Below are 25,731 nucleotides of genomic sequence, written 5' to 3'. Positions count from 1 at the left end.
TAAGAAATTATGTAACTTGATTTTTAATTTTGTAGGGGCCCACAGTTAAAAGCCTTTGGAATTGTAAAGAGTACTCGAATTTTTAAATCATTAGTGTGATTTCATTAGTATGAAATATTAAAGCATTAAATCATTTTTAAAGACTATGGGACTGTTAAAGTACTATAATTTATATTTTGATTATTACGTGAGGCCAACAGAAGATAAAGTAATGATTTAATAGTGATGTGTTTGTGTATCAGGTTCACAAGGGGTAAATTGCGCTTGTTAATTTTGTCAAATTTAGACATGTCCACAAAGATGCAGTCTCAGATGAGCCCATCATTCTAATTTTGGTGTTCTCAATCTTCATCAGAGATTGTTTATTTATTGTGTTGAAAATGAAACCTTTTGACCTGAATGTCATTATATGAAGGCCTAAGATTCTAGTCTTAGAATTTTCTGATATACAGTCTCAAACTTAAGGAATATTTTAGGAACATTGGAGGAAAAAAATGTTTAGTTAAGGATTTGAAAAAAATTTAAATTTTTTTTGTTGGTGACTTCATTCTTAAACAAATTAGCTTTGATCCAGTAGCCACAATAACCAATTCAACATATTTTCAGGAATTCTGGTAAGTACAATGTCATCCACATTCTTTGGCTCTCATGAAATAAATAAATTTATTTATTTATTTATTTAAAGACCTTCCCCACCCCCAATGACATTTCCTTTATCTTATTACTGCCTCAGATCAGACACAACTACGAATCCTCAAAGCCTAATGCATTAAAAGCCTCACACAATTATTCCTGATATGGACATTCTAGTAACTCAGTCATTCCAACCCTTATCCTGCTTGAAAACCAGAGAAAATTAGTCATGGAGAATAAAAGTTGGTTTGCTGAAAAATTTTATGACATTGTTCAAGATGTTACTTGTACACAGGCTAGTTTCTTCTACACAAGCTCTGCACTCCCACTGTCACTGAAAATAGACAGTAGTGTACTGGATGTGGACACATAGGGCGTGATTGGAAATGTCTTGCATTGAGAATGTACTGTTAGATCCTGTTCTCATGATGTAGCCATGCATGATTAACACAGCAACCAGCCACTGAGCAACCAGAAATACTGAGCAAATGCCATACCTTGCCATTACCTTAGCTATTTGACTTTAATAGGTATTGGTCTAAGCCATTCAATGCTAACACAAAGGTCACATGTAGCCTGGCAGTTAAAATGGTGTCCTATATAACAAACATTGCACATTGATTACTGGCAACTTGACATTCAAAGACATTATTTATATTATAAAATCGAGATAGTCATACCAAGGCCACAAAGAGCAAGAAGACAGAAAATGCTGGGAAGGGAGCTGTGCTTGAGAAGCAGAGAAGATTGGAATCTGAGGGCCTCCCAGCCAGTCCGAATCAATATGCTCTAAGTATCTAGAACTATCAGATCATTGGTTTTCTAACATTTTCTTTCATTTTCCAACTTCCAATTGTTTAATTATTAATTGTCTAAAAGCCAGAGACAGCACCACCACCACATCAAAATTATGTTCACACAAATATTAATTTAATGACATTTTCATATTTATGCAAAATTCATAGATTAATCTTTCCAAGGGCTCTGAAATTTTTTCCTAAATTTTTAATGGAACTGCTTGGTTAGATGTGCAATAAAAGCTATACATGTCACAGACTTTCTGGTGTGCTCAGATCGCTTTCAGCTTCTAAGAGGAATCTTTTCCTGGTGAGTGGAGGTACTCTCAGCTAAGCTTGATGGGCTGAAGAGAGTGTCTCTCACTATGCCTTTGCATACCAACCTCTTCCTAGAGTTATCTCTGGGGAAAGAGACTAGTAACATGGTTCTCCGAGCATTTATCTCTCTACCACCTTGTATTATTTAAATTCTTCTAGCCTTATTATTGTTTCTCAAGACATTGACAAGCATTAATGGTTCAGGAAACCCAGGTTATATATGATGTTACAACTGTAAATTTAATCTCACAAACAAACTAAAATGATCTAAAGGTGAAAGCTCCAAAGAGAGTGTGCTACATAGTAGTTTTTACCCCATCAAGGGTTTCCCAGTGTCACCGTATCCTGACTGGTGATGCTAAGTCAATTGAATAACTCAAGAGAGGGCAGGATGGTGGCTCTCAGATGATTCACATTAAACCATATGCTCTGGACAGAATGGTTGTTCTTTAAATTCTACGTATTGATACTCTAACACCCAAGGGTCTCTACTTAGAAATGACGTCAGTAAGAAAAAGGGAGGGGCTAAACGAGCTTATGTCTTAAGGTTCAGTCAGCTCAGATCACTCTCTTCCTATTTAAGAAGTTTGCTTGTGAATTTTAATTTCAGAAACAAATCCTGGGTGCTTTGGTCTAAGTTGATTCGGTCTATGACAGTAGGATTTAGAATTCCATTTAAACTCAAACACCTCATGAATTCTAAGATGCCATGTCGGAGAAGAAAGTTTCTAAGTTTGAATAAAGCTCTGGAGAAGATACGAGAACATGTTACTGAAGAAGAATGTAGCATACACATTTAAACTATTTATCGCTTGCTGACTACTGCATGATTCTGTTATTCTTGAACATGGCTTTAAACATGTCTCTCTTTTATTTCTAATCAAGAATGCACTCATCTAAATGATCTGGTACTTTAATCCCAACAAACAACGATCTTTAACTTTGTAACACATGATGATCCTTCACGCTTCGTTTCCTCCTTGTGGGATCTCATGTTTGTTTGGGTTTTATAATTAATTAAATTGCTATTTCTTGTTGTCTTTCAAATATAAAACATTCTGATTAGTCTGACACCCTAGCTCAGTTAAGTACCTCTTTACCCTCTGAGTCCCTTTCCACACCCATTTATTTATTTTTTGCTTTATGACCTATTGAGGTTGACCAAAGGTGTCTGTGTAAACATGGAAGTGGCACTGCCCATGGAGCTTTGCGAGTTCACCAGTGGATACATAAATGAAGACAATGTTGATTCATATCCTAGAATATTTCAGTATGGGGATAAGAGGTCTTTCTCACCTCCATGGCAGCTGGTTGTCAGGGCTACCTGGTACAGATCCAATGGAGGTGATCCTGGATGCTCTGAGTTCCTTATTGCAGTGCCTGCCATGCTCAGGAGATAGTGATTCCTAACATTTCTCCCTGTCTTTTTACATTCTTCCTACTCCTCTTTTGAGTCTTAGAAGTGGTGCTTTAAGTATCTTGTTTAGGATGCAATCATCCATCACTTATTCCCATACCTTCAACATCCACGATCCCCTGCATTTGCTGCTGTTGTCAGCCAAGAGAAGCTTCTCTCATTAGAGCTGAAAGTAGCACTTGTCTCTGAGCATAAACATAAATGGTTAGGAGGCAGTTTGACACTATTCCAGCTTAAATAAACAGTTATAGTACATTCATGTATCCTTAGTTTAGTCAATTAGCAGTTTTTTCGCCATTCCTCAAGCTCTTCCTTTGATTGCATTTTTTTAAAAAGTCTCTTTTAGTTTCTCTCTTTTCTGCCCCCTCTCTACCTCCCCTCTCTCTTCCCTCACACTTTCTCTGTTTCCTTGGTTTAATGTCATAGTTTCTCCTTAAGGTCTCAAATTAAAATCTGCATTTCAGTTAGTTTTTGAGATAGTGTCTTTTTTTATGTAGCCTGGGTTGGCCTTGAACTTGTGAACTTGTGATCCTCTTGCACTGACACCCTAGGGTGTGATACAGGTATACTCTATAGCACTTAGCCACTTACATCTATTTTCTATGCACAAGTTCCATTTTTTATCTATAAATATCATAGCTGTACAGATCATTAATCTCTGTGCAGCCACAGCTAGCTGTGGATATGACTTGATTAACATGCAAGCTCGAACTTCATAGCTTTCCCCAGGTTTGCTGTGGCCACAGACTTCTTACATAGATTTACTACAATTATCCATATCGCTCTTGCATCCTTTCAGAAAGGGTTTGGAATTTGTCTCCTAGTTACTGTTTTGTTTGTTTGTTTGTTTGTTTGTTTCTATGAACTACTTAAACTAATACTTTTAGGATTTTATTTTATGTTTGAAGGCGTAGAATTTACCAACTGCTTGTATATTCAACAGTTTCTGACACTGATTTCAATGTCTACATTGACTTCTGTGTTTCACTCTATTAACTAGGAGTGGTTCCAGGCTTTGATGTGTTGTCCATAACTGGTTCTGCTCACAATAAATTCAAACTATGATTACTTAGGCTTTGTTTTCCATGAAGCCATCTTTCTTCAGACTGTGTCTTTAAATGATATTTCTGTAGTACATGGAACTGCAATACCAATTCTCCCTCTAGCAAGTTTTCCATTCATTATTGGTTGGTTTCCATTGATTGTTTGAAAGTACAGTTTTCCTTGATGGTCAAATACCCTCTTCTTTTTTCCATCTGGTTTATTACAGAAAAATATGCACACATTACAGAATCCCCAAATATAACTGCAACCACAGAGGAACTCAAAGCAGAATGGATAAGACACAATCTGGGGAGAATTTTTTTTTATCCAGGAGTATTCTCAGGTGATAAGATGCATTCCAAAAACTTGTCAGGAGCATGTGGGACAAGAGATGAAATGTGTGCACTGCAAAGTGAGGTAGAAGGTTCAGAGTCTACAGACAGCACAGCTGTTATTGATGGTATGGCTATGTGACTGATTCTGCTACCCTCCCTTCCTCATCAGGACCACAGTCTGACTGACACCATGTAGCATTTTAAGCATGCTTTGTTTTGAAACCAAGCACTCAGCTCCTTAACTTCCACTTTGGGTAAGATCCCAACCGCTACTACTTTTACTTTCCATAATCAAAATACACTAACTTCTCAAGACTCTAGCCCCAAACTCTGTCTGTTATCACATTTCGATCTCACGCCCTCATACTTTGTGCTTTCCGTCTGTCATTCTGGACCTGAGGCAATGCCATCAAATATGAATAGGATTATTTAAGGCTGCATTAAATACGTTCGTTTTTATTCTAATGACAACAGAAGCCAGTGAAATGCTTTAATTATCCATGATGCTTTTGTCATGAGTCTCTCAGACCTCCTAATTAAAACATAAGGCAGAGAGCATCTGTGGCTTGTTGCAGATGCATCCCTGATCAACACCTCATTTTGAAGCAGAAGATGCTCAATACATACCCTGTGGGGAGACAAAAAGACTGTAGTTATACACTGTTGTCCTAACAATAGTCACTTGAAATCTGTGTGTAAAATTTTGGGGATTCTTTTTTATTATTATTATTATTGATTCTTAGTTTGCAAAGTAAAACTTTCTCACTGAAGGTGTGTGCTGGATTCTGTCATCAGTATTGTATTAACATCTGCTGTGATCATCATAATATGCCTCTCCTTCTAGCCACAAGACTACCTGGGGCAAAATATACCTCATCTGCCAGCTCACCCCAAGGTGCATGTTACCCATGCCCTCTGTACTTTACTCATTTCGTTTTATTTTGACAAAGGCTTTATGTCTTCAAACTCTTGTTTAGATGGGCAATGATGTTGCCACAATGGGACCAATTACATCTTTGCAAATATTCACTGGCAAGGCAGATATTTTAGTTTCTCCTTTAATTTGAGATGCATTCTATGGTAAAGTTAGTTCTGCCTCAAAGCTTGATTTGGGCAGCTTTGAGAACCTATTTCTCTTTGTCTGAGACTGGTCATTCATAGCAATATCGCTGAATCCAGAGCGTGGAGAAAAGGATTTTTCTTGTAAACTAGATTAACTTATCTCAATGTAGGTTTAAAATCAATCTTGATGTCTTCTTTCTTCCCTGGTCACTAGGTACATATGTAGATGCAAAATTCACATGTAGATACAATAAAATATAAAATAAAAATGCAATAATCAGATTTAGATAGGGGGAAGAAGTTTGTGAAGTCTTCTCTTATGTCAGCATCATATATATAGTTCACGACAGCATTATAGATTAATGAAATATGTCATAATGTGGTATCATGAATTTTCACACTACCAATGATAAATATGTGAATTGAAACACATGAAATTAGATGGATGTAGCTATTTCATGATCTATCTATCTATCTATCTATCTATCTATCTATTGGTCTATCTATCTATCTCTATCATATATGCATGTATGTATGCATCTATCTATCTATCTATCTATCATCAATCTATCTATCTGGATCTATCATCTATTGTTTATCTATTTGCCTATGTATCTATCTATGTATCATTCTATCTACATATCTATTTATGTATGTATGTATGTATGTATGTATCTATCTATCTATCTATCTATCTATCTATCTATCTATCTACCTGTATCTATCTCTCCATATATGTTTATGACATTGGTGGATAATATCATGCATATATATCATGTCATGTGAGTTAATGTTAGTGGCTGCTTAACAGACTTAATGGGATTTCAGGTGACTGTCCCCATTGTATATGGAGGTATACAGGCAAAATGAATGGTGGAGCCTGAGAATGGACCATTGCATACCCAATGCCAGAGATTCTGGATTGTAGCTTTTTTCCAAATATAAGTCTCTGACCGAGCAGTTCAGCATGATCCTGGACAGACCAGGGTGCCAGTGACTTGGTCAAGAAGGCATTTGTCATCATCATGATGGGAAAATCTCAGAAACGATTAATTCTCATGAGGCATGGGCAATTTGATGCATCTGGTAGTTAGCTCCTCTATGTTATTACCTAGTGTCCTAGTCTGGTTTCTGTTTCTATGATAACACACTCACCAAAATTAAATTTGTGAGAAAAGAGTTTGTTTGGCTCAATATTATAGTTCCTCATTGAGGAAATCCAAGGCAAGAAAGTAGAATCATGGACTGAAGCAGAAACCACAGAGGAATGCTGCTTACTGGCTTGCTATACTGGCTTTCTCAGCTACCTTTCATATACAGCTCAGGCCCTCCTGCCTAGGGATGGTAATGTGGGTTCCCTAACATTAATTAACAGTCAAGAAAATATTATCATAGACATGCCCACAGGCCAACTCAATGAAGGCAAGTCCAAATTGAGGTTTCCTCTGCCCAAATGTGTAAAGTTGACAACAAAGATAAAACATTACTCCTGAGTGGAAGAATGTCAACCTATGCAAATTAAATTCCTCTAGGAGGTAACAACCAATGACAGACTGTCACTGGATGGAAAAGACTGAGCCTCTTGTCTTTCATATTGCTGAAGGAGGAGTCAGCAATGGAAGTTCTCAAGTATCAGAGCTTTGTGCATCTGCCTCTTCAATAATAAGGTTTTTCTTGACATCTAGTTGCTTCCCTTTCATTTCCTGAATAAGTCTTCTACACCTCCCATAAATACAGTCGCTGACTAAGGCTCCTGGTGGCTTCCTGTAACAGAAGCCTGTTGGGATGCTAAAGATGAATTTCTGTTCATACAATTGTTTTTACTCTCACCTCAAGTAAAATATTATAAATTATTTAGCAGCATTTCTATCTTTAAGGAAAACAATGAAAGTGAGAACATTTATACTTCCCTGTTCACAGTGTAACACTTGCTGTGTGGGTTGCATATCTGTGACCTGGAAGTTTGTGGAGTACCATAAGGATAAGACGGGATAAATCATGTGGAGGTCTTCATGTTGTACTTGACAGAAGGTGGGGTGGAGATGGGTTTCTTAGGAAGACAGTTATAAGGGTTTATCAGTCACATTTATAGCTAATAACAGTGCAGAAAACCACATCTGACAAATTCATATCATAGGAGATGACTCCATCATGTGCTATTACATGTTTTTATGATAAACTATAAATTGACTCAAGTTTCAAGTAAAATGATCTGGTGTGTTCTGATATAAGCTATAAATGAGCAATCTATTGTAGTTAGGGTTTTGTTTAAAAATGCTTAAACTTCATGTACTTAACAACAGAAAGTATATTTGCTGACAAGACTTTATTTGTCTAAATCAAGAGCCAGGAAAAAGTAAGATTGAATAAAAGACATGAATTTCATACAAGTTCATATTCCCTGTGGCTGAAATTGTATCATATCTTAGCATGAAGTTTCTGTTGTATCATATCTTACTATCATCAGGAGTGTAAATAAACCACACTTGTGCTTGCACACACACACACACACACACACACACACACACAAGCAATGTTTTCTGTTTGAGTTTCCATATAAGTTAATTAAAGTTTCTCATTTTATAAGGCAAGCACAGTCCCTGTTTTGTAACTAAGAAAGTTATGGGGATTCTGAGAATGGCTCCATGGGTAAGAGCACTTTCTGTGAACAAGAAAACCTGAGTCTAGATGCCTAGCACTTGGATGTGACTACCTGTGCTGGCAGCCCCAGCACTATGGTGGAAGGAATGCAGGGTCAGGAGGCTCACTACAGTCTCCCTGAAAGTGGGTGAGCTCCAGGCCACTGAGAGACCTTGTTTCAGGAGGATAGGATGGAAAATGAGAGAGGAGTGAAATCCTCTTCTGCCTCTGAGTGCAACACACATGCTCACACATGTTCATACTCTCCCTCGTTGACCCCCCGCCACCCCCCCACACACACACACAGTGGAGGTTGTATGGTAGATCTAACACAGCCATCTTCAAAATGACAAAACCTCTTCAAACTGCATGGCTATTCATTCTCAAGGCTGTGTGTTGATTGGGCATGCTTTCTTTCCTGCTTTAATTAAATGATAACTTCCCCACCCCACAAAATGGCTTACAAGACAGATTTATCCTTTAAACAGCCAGTACCTTTCAAAATAAGTGTTCTGCTTAGGCTAGGAACTGGACTGGCAGGGTTAATTTCTTCCCCATTAGCCTTTGGTAGCCCATAGGCAAGGCACTTCTTCAGATCTGCTTGGTTCCTTACTTGACTTATGTAGAAAAACAAAAAACAAAAAACAAAAATAAAAAACAAACAAACAATGACAACAACAACAAAAACCTCACAATCCCAACTAGTGCTTTCACTTGCACAGTAAATCTAATAGGTAGAGTGGAATCACTATTGTAGCTTAGAGTTTTAAGCTATTTCTATATCTTTTGTGTTCAGACCATGATATCTGTCTCAAGTTATATATATCCTGCATCTGTGACTCTATCATGACTATATGATAAACAAAACTGTTGAGGCAATCATGACCATTATTTTCTCTAGTAAAAAAATTATATTTGTCTTAGTTTAGGTTTTCACTGCTGTGAAAAGACACCTTGACTAAAGCAACTTTTATAAGAGACAACATTTAATCAGGGCTGGCTTACAAGGTTCAGAGGTTCAGTCTATTATCATCATGGCAGGAAACATGGTAGCATCCAGGCAGACATGGTACAGGAGGAGCTGAGAGTTCTACATTTTGATCGAAAGGCAGCTAAGAGGAGAATGTCTTGCAGGCAGCTAGGAGGTTGGTCTCATTTTCCACACCCACAGTGACACATTTCCTCCAACAAGGCTACACCTACTGCAACAAGGCCATACCTCCTAATAGTGCCACTCCTAGACCAAGTATATTCAAACCACCACAATACTTACTGCCTCTTTTACTTATTCACTTTTTACTGAATTAGAACACCACTTAATTTCCATGTATTTGTTTGAGCAATGGACATCTCCAGAAGGGTTGCCCTTAGTCTATCCCTTGAGATGGTTCCAAATAATTAAGCCTCTGCATTAAACATCTTGATACAGCCCATGAGATGAGCTTCATTCAAGAGTTTGCCCTTTTGTGGCAGATAGGTGTGTATATCAGTATGAGCTTCCCTTATATGAGCTAAGTCAAAGATGTGTGTTTGGGTGCCATCTGTATACACATGTTATTGAAGTTATTGGAGTCATGAAACTGAGAATGGAAATTTAGAATATCCTTTTTGACATGTCTGAGCAAAGAGCAAGGGGAAGAAAAGTGCCCTCATGTGAGACAGACAGTGACTAGGAGAGGAAGAGCTTAAGGAAAGCAAAAGTTATATCAAAGATGCTAAAGGGCACAGCATTTCTGTCTGGGAGATAAATATTGAGTCGTTAACTAAGAGGTCAGACACTCTGCAGACCAGTAATTGTTACTGGCTTTTGGGGAGGATGTGGGCTAGGGAACCATGAGATTGGGTGTGTGTGGGGGGAGGGGAATGGAGTGGGCCTAAAGCAAGAGTGGGGTTGAGGCATGTCTAAACCCTAGAAATCTCATCCTGAGATTGGCACTAGTAGAAATGCTTCCCCTCCCTGCCCCAGGCCCGAGTATTCTGATACACAGGGCAAAGCCCTGTGCCCCCACCTTTGCCCACTGGAGATCACATAGCCCAGTAGCCAGGTTAAACTTCCTCTTATAAGGTCATATCCAACAGCACCTAGAATCCATCCTTATGGTAATGAAGCATGCTCAGCATCATGGCCTTGGGCAATGATATACAGCCACCTCAAAAGCCCTTACCCACTCCCAAAGGTTTAAATAGATGTGAAATGGAATGAGATGTCTCACTGAAGCTACCTCTGTTCTACACTTAGCTCTGCTGGAAGTCTCTTCTGCTCCTGGTGGTTCCATCTTGCTTCCACTCTCAGATCACACCATTAAGGCAAGAGAAAAGTAAAGAAGAGTCTAAGCATTTATGTGAGTTGTAAGTGAGGTATCACTCCAACTGGTGGAGAAGTTGATGGCTCAGAGCTCCCCATGCACCTGCCAGTGCTATTTCACTAAGGGTGTGTGGAGCTTCTAGGACTTGAGAGAAATCTAGTTGAGCAGCAACAGAGAATTTTGAGCAGTTAGTTGACAGACAGGGGAATCCCCAGCATGAAGTGTTAAAGGGATAGTGGGAGCAGGGGTCTGGTATCAGGATGACAAAATGAACCTCAGAAAGGCCATGTTTATTGTAATGGAAAACTGAACTTCTGCACCAGGGATGTCATGTGGATTAGCAACAAAGTCGTTTCTGTTCAGAACTTCTGACTTTCACCATCATCTTCAAGGGCTTGTGCACAAAGCATCCTCTCTTGTCTATCAATTTAGATAGACATTTAGAGGCCACATAGTCCTAAGGCTAATTTTTTTCTGTTAATTTATTTTTTATGTAAATTTTGTATTTGAATTTGAAAGCATATTTAATAAACATTATTGCCATCAGGCACACACAAACACATATGCATACAGACATAAACACAAACACACAAACATGAACTTGTACACACAAAAATACAAATGCATACACAGACACAAAGTACATGCACACATACATGTATACACAAACACACAACATGCACACACACTCACATACACACAAAGCCCATTTGCATACTTGGAGGATCGATCTTTAGAAGCTCACCTTCCAGTGAGCATACCTTGGTTAACCCCCTTGGCTTGCATCTTACATGTTCAAATACACAGAGTTCTGCAGTGGACATTGCAGCTGTGGCAGGCAGCTCCTTCAAAGAGCATGGGTTGAGGTGACAGAATGCACCTGAGCTTGGTGAATGCAAGATCCTCAATCAGTGTTCCCCAATGTGCCAGTAGGCATAACCCAACATGCTGAGGCCTGATCCCTTCTCATGTAAAGATCCTGTGGGATCTGTAAGTGGAGAGAAACTGCCAACCTCTCTCAGTGCCGCAATGTCACTGCAGTAATATAACTGCAGGAAAATTGCTAGAAGCAATGAAATGCATGCGTGGCTGTCTCATGTGAGACCCAGTGGAAGGTATGTAGTCTTGCACAACAAAGGATCACTTTGACCACACCATAAAAAACAACCAACCAGGTATCTTTTCTTGCCTTCCTTTCCAGTTTAATTTTGAAGATACTGGGAAGAACAATAAGTAAACTCTAATTGAAGCAAATGTTAGGGGAAAATGCAGCTTTCCTCAAAGTTAGAGGGGAAACTGACCCCAGGTCTCCTTTCTTCTGAAGTTCTGCAGATTCCTGGTCACCAGGGAAGTTCTATGGTCTTGAAGTGGTGCATTGCCACATTGACAGAGTCCTTGGTGGAAGACAATTACATCCTCTCTCAGGAGTCCATCACCGAGTGATAATGAGGTGTGAACACATTCCTCAGAAACCACAGACATGCCAAAAGGGCAATTTAACACCTCTTCAGAAGATAGATGAGACATGAATTATTCATAATGAGCTCAGACCACACTCTGCAGGCAACAGCCTAGCTCACAAGGTGGACTGGGACAAAGTGTGGACATTCACCTGAAGCGTGCTTGTGTCTTCTCCCTAGGCTAAGGTCACAGGCTTTAATGAATACTTCCATAGCAAGGGTGCTTAAGAGAAGACTCAGGGTTAGGGTTAGGTTCATGCTCCCTGAGTTCACCTTTGATATCTTTCTTTGTGGAATTTTTGTCAACCTTACACTTCATATGGGCTTTATATGAATATATATATATATATATATATGTATACATACACAGAATTTTCTTTATGTATGTTTATCATTCAATCCCTCCAATCTCTACTTATATATCCACACTAAACTCCAAAGTTTAGAAAGCACACTGTGTTGTCTCTTGGTCCTCAGGTTGGTGTGTGGAATGATTTGGGGTCATAATTTCTCCATAGGAATAGTGTCCTGCTGAACAGAAATAACAGATCTGTCATTGCTATAATGCACTGACATGCTAAATTCACTCTAGGGTCCATAGCAGAGAAATAGTTTATGTGAGGCAGCTGGTTATTGCAACTTTGTAGAGGATGGGTAACACTGTCATTGTTTTGAGCTTGTTTGTGTGTAAAGATTCATGACCTAGATTCAGTGGCTCCAATCTTGTTTGTCAAACAGCTATTTAAATTCCAGTCACACTGGGCAGTCTAAGTTCCTAAGGTAGTCTTACAAATGAGGAAATATTTTAGGTAATGATGTGGGATTATCCACTGGCCTCATTGCTAGATAGTGAAGGATCATTATTTCATCATTTGGGAGTTAGAATCTATTCCTTTTCCTCCAAGTCAAACACTCTTCTTACCCAAAACTTTTGTTGTGTCATTGAGACACTGGCTAAGGCACAGTAAAGGCACCAAGACTCATGGAGAGTGTGTTTATGACCCTTCTCTCACCAAGACTGAACTGTGCACACTAATCCTGACAGAATAGGTTTCCTAAAAAAAAAAAAAAAAAAAAAGGGAAACCAAAATGTATTTGGTTCCCTTAAAACCTTATTGTTATTTTAAGGCTATTATACCAAATTTGTGTTTGAGACTACTCAAAATTTAAATTGTTTGGTAACTTAGACAGAAACAAGAGGGGATAAGGGATGAATTACTGACAGAATCCCTGGGCTTCAGTTGGGAGGGCAAGTGGAGGATGCCATAGCCAAGGGCTTTCCTCTTAGCAGAGTACTCCTTTTACTGCCTTTTCTTCCCTATTAACAACAGTGGTAGAGAAGATCCTTTCAGGTTCCTGGTTCTATAGGCAGCCGGGGTGAATGTTTTTTTCACGATTCACATACTGAGTAAGAATGTTTATTTGTGCCTCAAGCTTTAATACTGCTTGCACATATTTTTCTTAATTATGTTGACCTGATCACTTGAAGGCACCATTAATTTAAGGCCCAGTATCATTCGAGTATTCAATTGATGAAGTGAAACAAGACACCATCTATTAAGTACTCACATAATTGTACAAAACACCAAGCTTTGAAAAAAAAAAAGAATACTTAGTGGCAAAGCATGGATCTTCCCAATCAAGATATAGAGACACTGCACTAGAGGTCTGGTTCACTTAGTCATTTCTCATCTTAAAAGGTATAGATTTTGTGATAAAATTTGAAGCTATCACAGCTCACTTAGTCTTATTCTCTTTATCTTCTTACACATTAAATAACTCGTATATACTACCCACCGAGGACAGTAGAGGCTTTTGAATGCCCAAGAACTGGAATTACAGTTTCTGAGCTATCATGTGGATGCTGGGAACCCCACCCAAGTCCTCTGCAATAACAGCAGGTGCTTTTAGCTGCTGAGCCATCTCTACACACCCAAGCCAGGTTCAATTACAGACAGTCTTCCATGCTGTCTCCAAGGACGTTCTCATGCTCTGAAGACTCTTAGTCACTTCCGACTCCTGTTCCCTGTTCAATTTCATGGCCAGCATTTCCACCTGTTGACACTGTGGATGAAGATGTTGCATTTGTTTCATGTTATTCACATCCAAGGTCTCTGCTGGCTCTGACTTTTCCCTAAGCTGGAAGTCTTAAAGCTGTCTTCCACCTGCAGGATGATGTCATTTTATTTTTAGGCACTGTCTCTCTGGGGAGCCCTGCTCTATCTCTTTACACCAAAGCTTCAGCTGCCTTCTCTGGGGTGGTGCCTCTGATCTGCTGATGGGACACTGGGTGGAAACAAGAGTCTCTTGTCTTTTCAGACCTTCTTGTTACCATGGAACTGAACCCATCAATGTTTGTGTGTGTGTGTGTGTGTGTGTACATGTGTAAACTATCATCAAGTCTTGTGTTGACATAGACCTAACATTTAACTGTCCTATATCATTTGGCCACAGACCTTTGTTAAGGTCACTTCAACAATATTCATCATTCATTTGCATTCCATTTTACTGTGGATTTTTCTCTACTGTGGGTAAATTTATTCTCTTTGTTTCATTTTTATACATATAAATATATGAAAGATATATTTAACATGAAACATTTAAATTCTCTACAACTATAAACTTTGTGGTCAAAATAATATAGAAATCATAAATTAATATAGATGGAATTAAAATGGGTACTTTTGTATAGTTGTATTTCCCTATTCATATAAAGCCTCTCTCTCAGCTTATTGTCATTTTTAAGCTAATTTTAAGCTAGACTTCTTTAAATAAAACTCCTTTGTGCACATTCTACAGATCTGTGGCTATCATTTTGCCTGAGGTGAATTTTCTGAAATAGACAGCCATCATTAAATGCTATGATGAAGTCGTATATGCAGCAGACCTGCAGGGCTCTTGTGACCCCAAGGACTGCGTCTCCATTTATGATACAGTTTGCTGCAAATTATTAGTCATTTTTGAGTGGATCTCAGCTTCCTTCTCTGTATGCTCATATATTTATTACACTGTACTATCAGGCCTGCAGTCTACCTTGAAGAATAAGGTGGACAGTCCAGGCACTTAGATTCTGCTCTCAAAAGTCACACGTTACCTCTCCCATCCATATAAGCTTTTTACTCACAATTTCTGGTATATAGCTTGTGTCAGGTAAGCTTTCCTACTATTTATATTTTATGAGCTTTAATAATAAAAACTGTTGAATTTATCAGATGCTTTCCTCTGTCAATTGAGGAAGTAATGTAATTTATTAAATCATTAATATTTTAAATATCATTGGCATATTTTCTGATATTAAACTACTCTTGCATTTTTTAATAAACCTAACCATCTACTTCATCACCTACTCTAGGTAAAAACACACTCCATGAAATATTTGCAATTTAATTTAAAATTAAGTCATGAAATGGTCCCGTGGTTTTCTTCATTGTTCTTTTAAACTCATCGTGAAACTAAGTACAGAGAAAAAGAACAAATTCACAGTTGATTGTTCCTTTTAAAAGTACTTTAGAGATAATATAATTTATTACTTTTGTAATAAGTTCTGTATTACAGGGGTTAATTGTTCTTTGTATACTCAGTGGCAGTGACCTTTAGAAGACAGTGGATGCACAAACCTTCATGAAATGAAGATTCTCACCATATGCATTACTTTAGGATTTTTCTATTAAGATGATTTGAGACATTCATTTGTTTTATTTTGTTTATGTCCACTTTCTCATCTCTTACATTCTTAAAGTTTTATGTCCTATTTATGCATTTCTTGATTTTTTTCCTTGCCAGGTGGTTTCTTTCTTCCTACTATTATTATGAAAATATTCTTTCTATTTTAGTAATTACATCTATTGTGTCAGCACATGGATCAATATGTCAAGCTGTCAATGTTCTCTTTATTTACTTCCTGTACCTTTGCCTTAGTCTTCTATTACATTATTTTTTATTATATCTGATGCACACGTGTGGGTGCATACGTGCATGTAGTGTGTGTGAGTACGCACTTACACACACATGCTTGACAAATCCTGTGAAAGGCTTATGGGAGTTAGTCTTCTCTTTCCTCCATGTGAATCTGTGGATTGAATTCTGGTTGACGCATAAACCTGAACTTGGTGACAAGTGTCTTCACACACCAAGCCCTTTCACCAGCTCAAGTTTTCTTTTAAGTGCAGTTCGAATGCTCCATCTTTTCTGCGCCTTTACTCTTGTTTTAAATACATTTTTTCCAGGTTCTAAGGAGCATCTTTTTTAACCCAAAGGTTATACAATAGTATGTGACTCCCGTTATGAACTAGGGCTTCTCACAGCTTGTCCTTACCATTGACTTCACCTATGAGGTTGTAGTCTATCTGACAACGACCAACTGGAATTGTACACGTTTCTTTCTGCCCAGTGTACTATAATACTTGTCAGTATTTTATAAACAGTTAAAACAGTCATCTCTGTCAAACTTATGATTATCTCTGTACACACATAGACGTGCATATTGACGGGTACATATCCAGAGTATGTATACATCCTATAACATCAAATCTCTATATGTATGTTTAGTATTTTATCTGTTTAGTTACCAGTTATTAAAAAATATTTTAACTATAGTTACTGATTATTGCCAGCTCTTTTTTAGTCATGTATGCTGAAAGTGAAAGTACTATCCTGCTGCTGCGGTGTCTGGTTTCTGCATTGTTAGGGTGAAGCAGCTTCTGTCTCCCTTAGACTCTTTCACCTGAGAGTCTTTCAAACTCTTCTGAACATGTTTATCCATCCTCCTCCTGGGAACAGCTCCTGTTTCACCAAGTCTTCAGTGACATTTCACAAACCTTCCAGGTGTCTTATGCTCTCCCAACTTTAATGTCATTTCTTATTCTTTATAGACTTTCCTCATTTCCTACAATTGTATTCTAAAATGTTTTCCATAAGAACTCTCTCTTGTTGCTATTTATAGGAAAATTCAACATTTTGATTTTGTGTCCATCTTGAGTAGCATTTGATTAGTGACTTCATATTTTGCAATACATTAGTATTTTGTTTTAAACGTTAGTCTAGTATCTAATATCTTTGCTTATTTCCCTGTGTCTTACATTTGTAACAATTTGATCATCCCAGGAGTGATCCCTTATGGATCGTTCCTGGTCCTAACAACCATCTATCTTCTTGTTTTAACCTCCTTAGATCTGGCCGGTGAGTATCAATTTCCAAGACAAGCCTTTCTCCAGGCACTGCTAGTATTTCCACATCCAGGCTTTGATAGTTTTTCATGCAAATTTATGCTTTTCCCTACAGATGCTGTTGGCCTTAATGTTGGTCATTGTATTTGGGGACTCTCAGAACTGCAGGAAATTTGTGACAAGAAGAAACAGCCATAAGGTTTTTGCACAGTCTATGCCATAATTGCAAACAAGGTATGATGCATGCACTTTGTTTGGTACAGAGCCTAGGCCTCCCTGGGGGCACTCATATAAGGACAATGACAGAATGATCTTTCTGAGTGTGGTTTCCTCAGGGGTCATTGGCTTCCTTATAGTCTATAATTCTAAGAAAATAGTTACTTTGCATGTTTTTTTATTATCCAGTATGGTATGTGCGTTCAGGTCTTGTCCAGCATACTGTGGGCATCACATGAGCATTTCAGTGGGCAATGCTATTAGTTGGCAGTATTATAAAATTTTGCACATCATTTGGGAACAGACCACCCATCATTTTACATAAACAAACGCTGTCAGATAAATTTACACTGAGCAGAGTTTTCTAAAGTGATTGATACCTTTGAAGACTGGTCACAATAGGGAACCTCTGTTTTAATGGTGGGATTTGTCAGTGCTTGTTGCAACATGGGATTGCCCTGATTGGTGGAGTTTCCAGAAGATTCAAGAAGATGGCAAAGCTAGTTCCAGATCTGGATGCCATGGAGCTGGTGAAGGTACTTTCCTGACAATGCCTGTGGGGAATTCATGACAACCTGTGATGTCTTTCTCATGTCCTCTTATGATGCGAGACTCGGCTTTCATGTTATGAGGTCTCTACCTACCCTTCCAATCCTGACTGGGTTTTTCTTTTCTCAGATTTCAAGTTCTATGCTCACAAATAGCACTGCACATCAAAGGGCAGTTTGCCATAAAGAAAATATCAAAGACATATTAAACTTTAGTGGATAGAAGATGCTGAGTGAAAGGCTTAGTTTTACCTTGCATGAAATAATCAATTATAATCAGCTATGACCTTATCAACACCCCTATTGAGTATTTAATCAGAAAGAGCAGGGCACAACATCACTCCAATTTCCCATTTATTCTCAGTTCATGGAAGCCATTGTAACTCAATGTCTCCATAAAATAATGTTTACAGGGAAGCAGCCCTGTATTTAAGTATTCTGAGCACAATGATGGGACCTTGGAGCAAACACAGAATAAACAACAGTGAAGAGGAAGAAAAAAGTAATGTAAAACCAGAAAAGGAAGAAAAGGAAGAGGAGAAGAAGGAAGAGAACACACTGAACACCAACAGAAAATACACAGGGTTGATTTCCTGTTGTGTCAGGACTCACTGTGACTTATTGTCATTTTTTTAAAATTGAAATGAAAATACATGGGCATGTTCATGAAGAAGCATCCTGAGTGGGACTGGCATTTTGCCATCTGCAAAGTCACATGCCCATACTTCAATCAATCTTTAAGGATTCATCTAGAGCCTCTTCTTTACAGTTTTAACTAGAATAAGACTTCATAAGGGATTTACTTTATATCAAAATCTCTGCTGAGATAAAATTTTGGCAGATATATGATGCTTTGAAACACTGAATGAAGTTATTTTTCATCGCAGACCCAATGCACTGGGGACTGGATATTCTAAATATATGCTCTATGGTGAGTAAATTAGCAATATGAACACAAAGAGAAAAGAGGCATTGTGAGAAAATGTTTTGAGGAATATAATAATTTTCTTTTATTTCTCTTCATTTAAAATTTTGGGCATATATATTACTATTCACTTGTTATTTAGTGATCTCCTTCTCGCTATTCATCTTCTTTTTCTTCTGGTTCTCCTCCTTCTTCTCCTCCTTCTCCTCTTACGGTTTTTCCTCCTTTTCCTTCTCCTCACTTTACTGCTCCTCCTTCTCCTGCTTCCCCCTATTTTCCTCTTTCTTTTTAAATGGCACCAACAAGACTGCTCAATCTCTGTTCCTTGCCATTGGATCCCCTTTCCCATACTTTGACTGCCTGGTTGGGCCTTAGTGAGAGAGGATGTGCTTAGTCCTGCTGGGACTAGATATCCCAGGGTTGGGTGAGACCCAAGGTGGGGGTTCCCTTCTCAGGGCATTGGAGGAGGTATCTGTAAAGGTGCAATTTTGAGGAAAGGAGGTGGGGCTGTGATTGGGATGTAAACTGAATAAAAACATAAATCGTTGAGAAAATATATAATTAAAAGCAAGACAAAGAAGCTGAAAAAAAAGATTGCAATTAGGTAGAAAGTAATCTCATGGATACTGCAAAACACAGGAGTTAGGTTTAACCATATGTGTGTGGGATAAGGAACCCTTCCCTGGGAACTATGCTGTAAGCTAAAAGTCTTTTAAACTATTTCTCACCACCATTCCACTATATTGTTTATTTTTCTTCAGAACTTTCTAAGGAAGAATCTATTTACTTCATTTCCTTCCTTCTCTGGAGTTTGTGACTAACTACAGATGAAATGGGGAACCTTGAAGCTGCTACGTGGTGATGATACTTCTAATTTTAAGACTTTAGGTCTAGTACATTTTTTTTAACTTCTGAAAGAAAGCATTTGCTCTGTATTCATTTCTTCATGAAAATCATACACAAATTCTTAGAATTTGATCCAAGATTACATTATAAGTTACACTATTCCATTCTAAGAAAACATGCATAAAGGGACTCATGCGTTGCACAGATCTCCGTTCACCTCACACTCTAAACCCTGCAGTGTATTGTATCTAGTCACACAGACAATGCTGTGCAGATGAAAATTTGAACTCGAGCTGCTAAGAGGCTTCTTAAGGTAGCAGCGAACATGGAAGTCAAGTGCAGAGGGCACCCAGGAGTAGCTGGGAGAACCAGCTCTCCTGGTAGACACAACTTTTTGTGGCTTGGTGAGGTCATCATTCTGAGAACCAGTGCTTTCCCTGTACAACAATGAAGGTCAGTCAAGTCGATTCAGAGATTTTTTTCTCACCTCCTAGTTCTAAACTTCTATTTAATATTCACCAAACTTCACATTATTTAACTGTGGAGATAGTAGCTCCGTTTCATAACTTCCAAATTTCTTCTAAAAGTCAAGTGCATGAGAAATTAAAATTAGTCTCCATATGAAGATGAGAGAGAAAATGAGTAGAGATATTTATCTCCATGACAAAGGGTAGCTAACAGAAACTACAGGCCTAGATTTTACCTAATTAGAAGTACCAGCAAGACTTCCTTTACCACATCTGGAGTGATGCTGTTTGGCGATAAGAAGAGGAAATGAATTAAAAATGGTGTTGGCATAATCTTAGGAACTGGACATATTTTTTTTTTTATTTTTGTCAGAGTGAATTCAATTAACTAAGATAAAGAAAACTGAAAAGTCATTCATATTATCTACATGCAAAAAGATACAGAACCAAACTCTGCATTTGAGTTCAGAAACGAGCATAGAAAAATCACCCTAGACTTTTCCATGCAAATGGACAGTATAGTTTATTATGTGGATATTAGGGAAAGAGATCAGTGTCTCCTGCTAGTAGTGAAAGTTGCTGACACTCTCCAGAGGCTTTCTGGACAGATGACTTGATCTCAGAATGAAGAATTCTATTGATCTGCTATGTTTGCTTCTGAAAAGAACAGAGTGGCTCAGTCGCCATCAGTCCATTAGACCTCAGTAGCTTGTTCAGAATGTTCCAGAATATGTTTTATTGGGGAAGCAATCAGGAAAAGTAACTAAAGAAATGGAATGAGTGGCTTGCAATTGTTTTATAGATGAGCTAGGACAATTGGAGTCCATCATGATGGGTAAGTACGCTTTTAGCACTTCAGAGCTGTGGATCAGCTAAATAATTTAAGCTGTTTTGTTTTTAATTTAGCCTTTTTCCTATAATGTAACAGTCAGGTAGCTCCTCAGGTCCATACTAATTAGTTAGAAACTCAAACCAAATCCTAACTCCTCAGGTACTTTGATTTTTCTTCTTAATAAAAACCCTGTCCTAAGCCTCATAGAAGCTCAGCTGAGTTCACTTGATGGGAGATGAACAGCATGCCTTCAGGTCTTTGCAGAGTGCTGGGCTTCACAGCACTGTCTGTCAGGGAGGAGAAAGGTTTTGCTTGCACACATAGGAAGGCAGAATAAGCATTGGTAATGGCTGGGTATGCTATGTTTCAAAACAGTTATGATTTAAGGGAAAGTTTGGATTGTTTAGCTTGATAAAAATCAATAGACAACTCATGCTGTTTCTCTCAGGCAAATGAATGTGTCTATTGAGCTTACTTACATATATTGCAGTGTTCATTTTAAATCGCTTTATGAAACACTAAAATGGTATCCTAGGCTTATAGCCTCTCACTGGGCACCAATGGTGCCCACTTTTGATTCCTTCACATGAGGTGGGGGGGCATGTTAAGACAAGAAAATGAGGATGGCCCACCGAGGTGCACTGAAATTCACACTAACTCTTCTTCAGAATTTCTGATGTACCCTGCAACTCTTCAGGGGAAACAGTCACCAAGAAAGATGAATGATTGTTTGGTGCCAGCCTTCAATGCCCGCATTCTTTCTGAACTGATGGGTTAACATGAGTTGTTTTTAAGAAATCCCAGTTATGCATTTTGGCTGTGGGCTGGCTTTGTCTGGCTGAGTGCATGACCCTTCTCCCTGCCTCATAATTATGGCATCCTTAGTCATGCCACTGTATGGCAGCCCTGTCTGTGGGGATGTCCCTCACAAACACACTCTATGTGGGCTTTTGTCTTGCCCTGGCACCAATCACCATCACAACCAGTACTTGTGCACTGAGTTTTTCTGGAACATGGACATACATGCTTTGTGGTTTATGTTATTACTAATTACAGGACAGTGGACCCTCCAGGTACACAAATGGCAGCTTCTAGTCCTCTGAATGCCATTGGAATTCTGTGGGTGAGTTCAAGGTGGATGTTAAGAATCTTGTAGTGTTCATACTTCTGACAATTAACTGAGTTTACCTTGTGAATAAAAGTGTCAAGAAGCCAAGGATTTGTTCTGTTCTGCTCGCTTCAACATTTAGAGTTCTAAGGCGTCTCAGTGTACACCAATGCTGAGTGGTAGAACAGAAGGCAGCTTTTATGACTAAGTTAAGGCAAGGTGTGGAGTTGTGTGCTGGTTTACAGATGGAAATGACCTTACAAAGAGGCACACTTAATGACATAAGAGATGAGAGGAGAAAATGGCTGGGGTCAATTACTTGAGAAAGGATTTTACCCAGAACATAAGTGGAAACGTTGACATCGGATACCATTTATAGTGTAATATACCAGACACTGGGGGATTTTAGTACTTAACATAAGCAAGTTCTGTCAAGAAGTGCAGGCCAGCTCTCTCACTCAGAGTAACTGTAAGACTTTCATCAGATCTTTCTGGAAGTGGATTTGTACCTGATGGCTGATCTTCGTTTGGCTCTTTAGTGATTCAGGATAACTAATATGAGCATAATATTAAGTAAGTGCTTTAGGCATAGCTCACCAAGTGATTTTCTTTTTCCGCCGGTTATCTGAGTGTCAGATTGTTTTCTCCTTACAGATAGAAAAGACGTGTATCTTGCCTAGACAAGGATAGTAAGAATAAAATCTACAAAGTAACTTTTAGCAGTGGAGGCTTAATATAAAGTACTATTCACTATTTCCAAGGGATTATATCTTGAGAAGGGATGGGATAGAATCTTAAATAATGCCCCATACCTGAGAGAAGTATCCATGACAGAAACGAGTGTCAGTGGGAAAACAACCCACTGTCACATCATGTCACACCATGTCAGCTGGTTCCTGTCTTCTTAACTGGGATCCCCACATACTGCTCTGAGATGGCGGCAGAAACGGTGAGCTGGAACTTTCTACTAAAGCTTCTGAGAACTGAGTCTGGTTTAATTGAACCATTATGCTGAAATAAGTAGGGGCGTACCTGCTGAGATAATTAGGCAAAAATTGTCAAGTAGACAGCCATGAACCAGGAAAGTTGCCTGGATAAGAAGACCATAGGTCAGAAATGAAGGACAAATGCCACTGTGCCTTCAACAGCAGAAGCAATGGAATGTTATGGGAAACTTCCAGAGAAGCCTCACAATACCAGCGGTATCCCCCCTCTCACCCAATGACCACTGGGACTGTGGAGACCACCATGTCCCAACAGTGCCAAAATGAATATGCAGAGCTGAAAACTTGCTGTGCACCTAATGGCTATCTCAGGACTGTGTCCATTTCTGAGACTTTCCCCAATATACTATGCTCCTGCTGTAGGCTAGCAGGTTGATCATAGGCTCTCCTGGTCAAATAAATATTTTGTACGTACTTTTAAATAGTATTTTAAATGAAGAGCATTGAGAGTGTGATGTCTCGCTGCACGCACCCACTAGTATAAATGACATCTTCCTTAGCAAGCTCCCTCACAGTATTTCTTAAGTGTTTTTGCACAACTGGGTTGTTGATACAGACTTCTCCAGTGATGGGATTTCCTTAATGATCTTTATATATGTATCATCACTGGGTTTTAAAAGCCTCTATAATCAGTTGGATAAGTCATCTTCAAGAAACTTGGACACATAAGTGGAAGAAGACCTACTAGGCCATATTGTTACTGGGTAGATAAAAGAAATTAATTTCAGTCTCTCTCTCTCTCTCTCTCTCTCTCTCTCTCTCTCTCTCTCTCTCTCTGTGTGTGTGTGTGTGTGTGTGTGTGTGTGTATACTTAGGTGAACTTCAGGGAAGAAAAATATAAACATACTCAATCAGCTGTTAAGCAAACTAATGACAGACAGCATACCAGAAGCAACGAGGGCATTTATCAGTGGAATTGTCTGTATTGATGGAATGCTTTCAGAAAATGTGCATGGAAGAGCTAGGGGTGTTCATGGAAAGCAAAGTAGAAATTAATGTATTCACTGAGTCGTTGTTCCAAGGGAAAGTTCCATATAACAGGCAGATGGTTGGAGGCTTGAAATAACTTCCCTCTGTTTGATAGTAACATTTTTTGCTTACATGGCATGTAAAGTTTAATTGTGGACGATGTCATGTCATGTATTATCTTATACATGATAGGCCATTCCCTGATTGAGAACAGGCTTTGCAGCATCTTCACTCACTACCATTATGATGGATCTGAAAAAACAAGCAGAACTTCTATTCCCCATGCAAGCCTTATTAACTTCCCAAAAGCATAGGGTAGCTCTCTCAGCACTGTACTTTGCTATCTGTTAATAGACCTACAAAATAATGAATAAGAAATACACAAGTAATGAAGTACTTCATGTGAAGTGAGAAAATAATAAAACGATGCTGGATGTACCTGGTGGGAACCCAGGTACTGGGTTACCATGGCTCTGGCTGTGATAGTCTACCTGCATTTGGGTTTGGTCATCAGTGCTCTCTTGGTATTCTTTAGTTTTGAAAGTCACAAAGCCCCGGGCGGTGGTGGCGCACGCCTTTAATCCCAGCACTTGGGAGGCAGAGGCAGGTGGATTTCTGAGTTCGAGGTTGGCCTGGTCTACAGAGTGAGTTCCAGGACAGCCAGGACTACACAGAGAAACCCTGTCTCAAAAAAAAAAAAAAACAAAACAAAACAAACAAACAAAAAAGTCACAAAGTCCTCAAGATACATGAGTCATTATTACATTAAGAGTCTTGAGTTCTTCTAAAAGACACTTGCTATAAGAAATGGTACAGTCCTTCAAAATATTCTCCATCATCTCACAAACCAATACCTGTTCAGCTCTTAGAAAACTATCATAAGCCACAACAGTCTGCTGGCAGATTGCAAGATATCAAGGTCCAGAATTTATGTGGGTTTTGGTTTGTCAGTAAAACAAAGTATTTATTACAAAGGAATAATGCTCACCACTTGGCAGGTACTTTCCAACTTCTATTCTATGGTAGCTCGATTGCCTTCTAATTTCTTGTGCAAATTGTTGTGTCAAAAAAAAAAGTCACAGTAGAACATGGTAATGCTCAAATCTAGAAATAGAAGCATCAGCAGCCCTGTCCATCAAACTTTAAGATACGTCATGGTGGTGTCTGAAACTGAACAAACTCAACAGCATTTTTTTAGCCAGCACATTTTAATGTCTATTATGCTTTGACTAAGAATATCATATTTATTGAGCACTTGCATTTTGAAAAGTAGCTCGAATGAAAAAAATCATTAAAGATTTATCCATTACTTTGTTCATTAACTTGTGTTGAAGGCAGTTCAGTGAGGGCAACGTTCATTAGAAGGGTCTTTAGCATTGCCTCTACTCAAGCATCTAGGATGCCTTGGGAGGGAAATCATGTATTAGTGGGATATGAATAAGACTACCCACCAGATCTGTCCCAGATTAGTGTCTTTTGAAATTATTTCTTGAAAACTACAAAGTACCCAGTATTTTCAGTCATTTCTAGAAAGTTCCATTTCCTTTTTATTTGAGTGGATGAAGACAGTATATTAACTGTCATACACATACAGTGGAGAGAGAGAGAGAGAGAGAGAGAGAGAGAGAGAGAGAGAGAG

This window comes from Grammomys surdaster, unplaced genomic scaffold, assembly GCF_004785775.1.
Source record: "Grammomys surdaster isolate TR1022 unplaced genomic scaffold, NIH_TR_1.0 167, whole genome shotgun sequence".
Lineage (NCBI taxonomy): Eukaryota > Metazoa > Chordata > Mammalia > Rodentia > Muridae > Grammomys > Grammomys surdaster.
The sequence above is the reverse complement of the archived record's forward strand: the minus strand, read 5'-3'. Positions refer to the sequence as shown.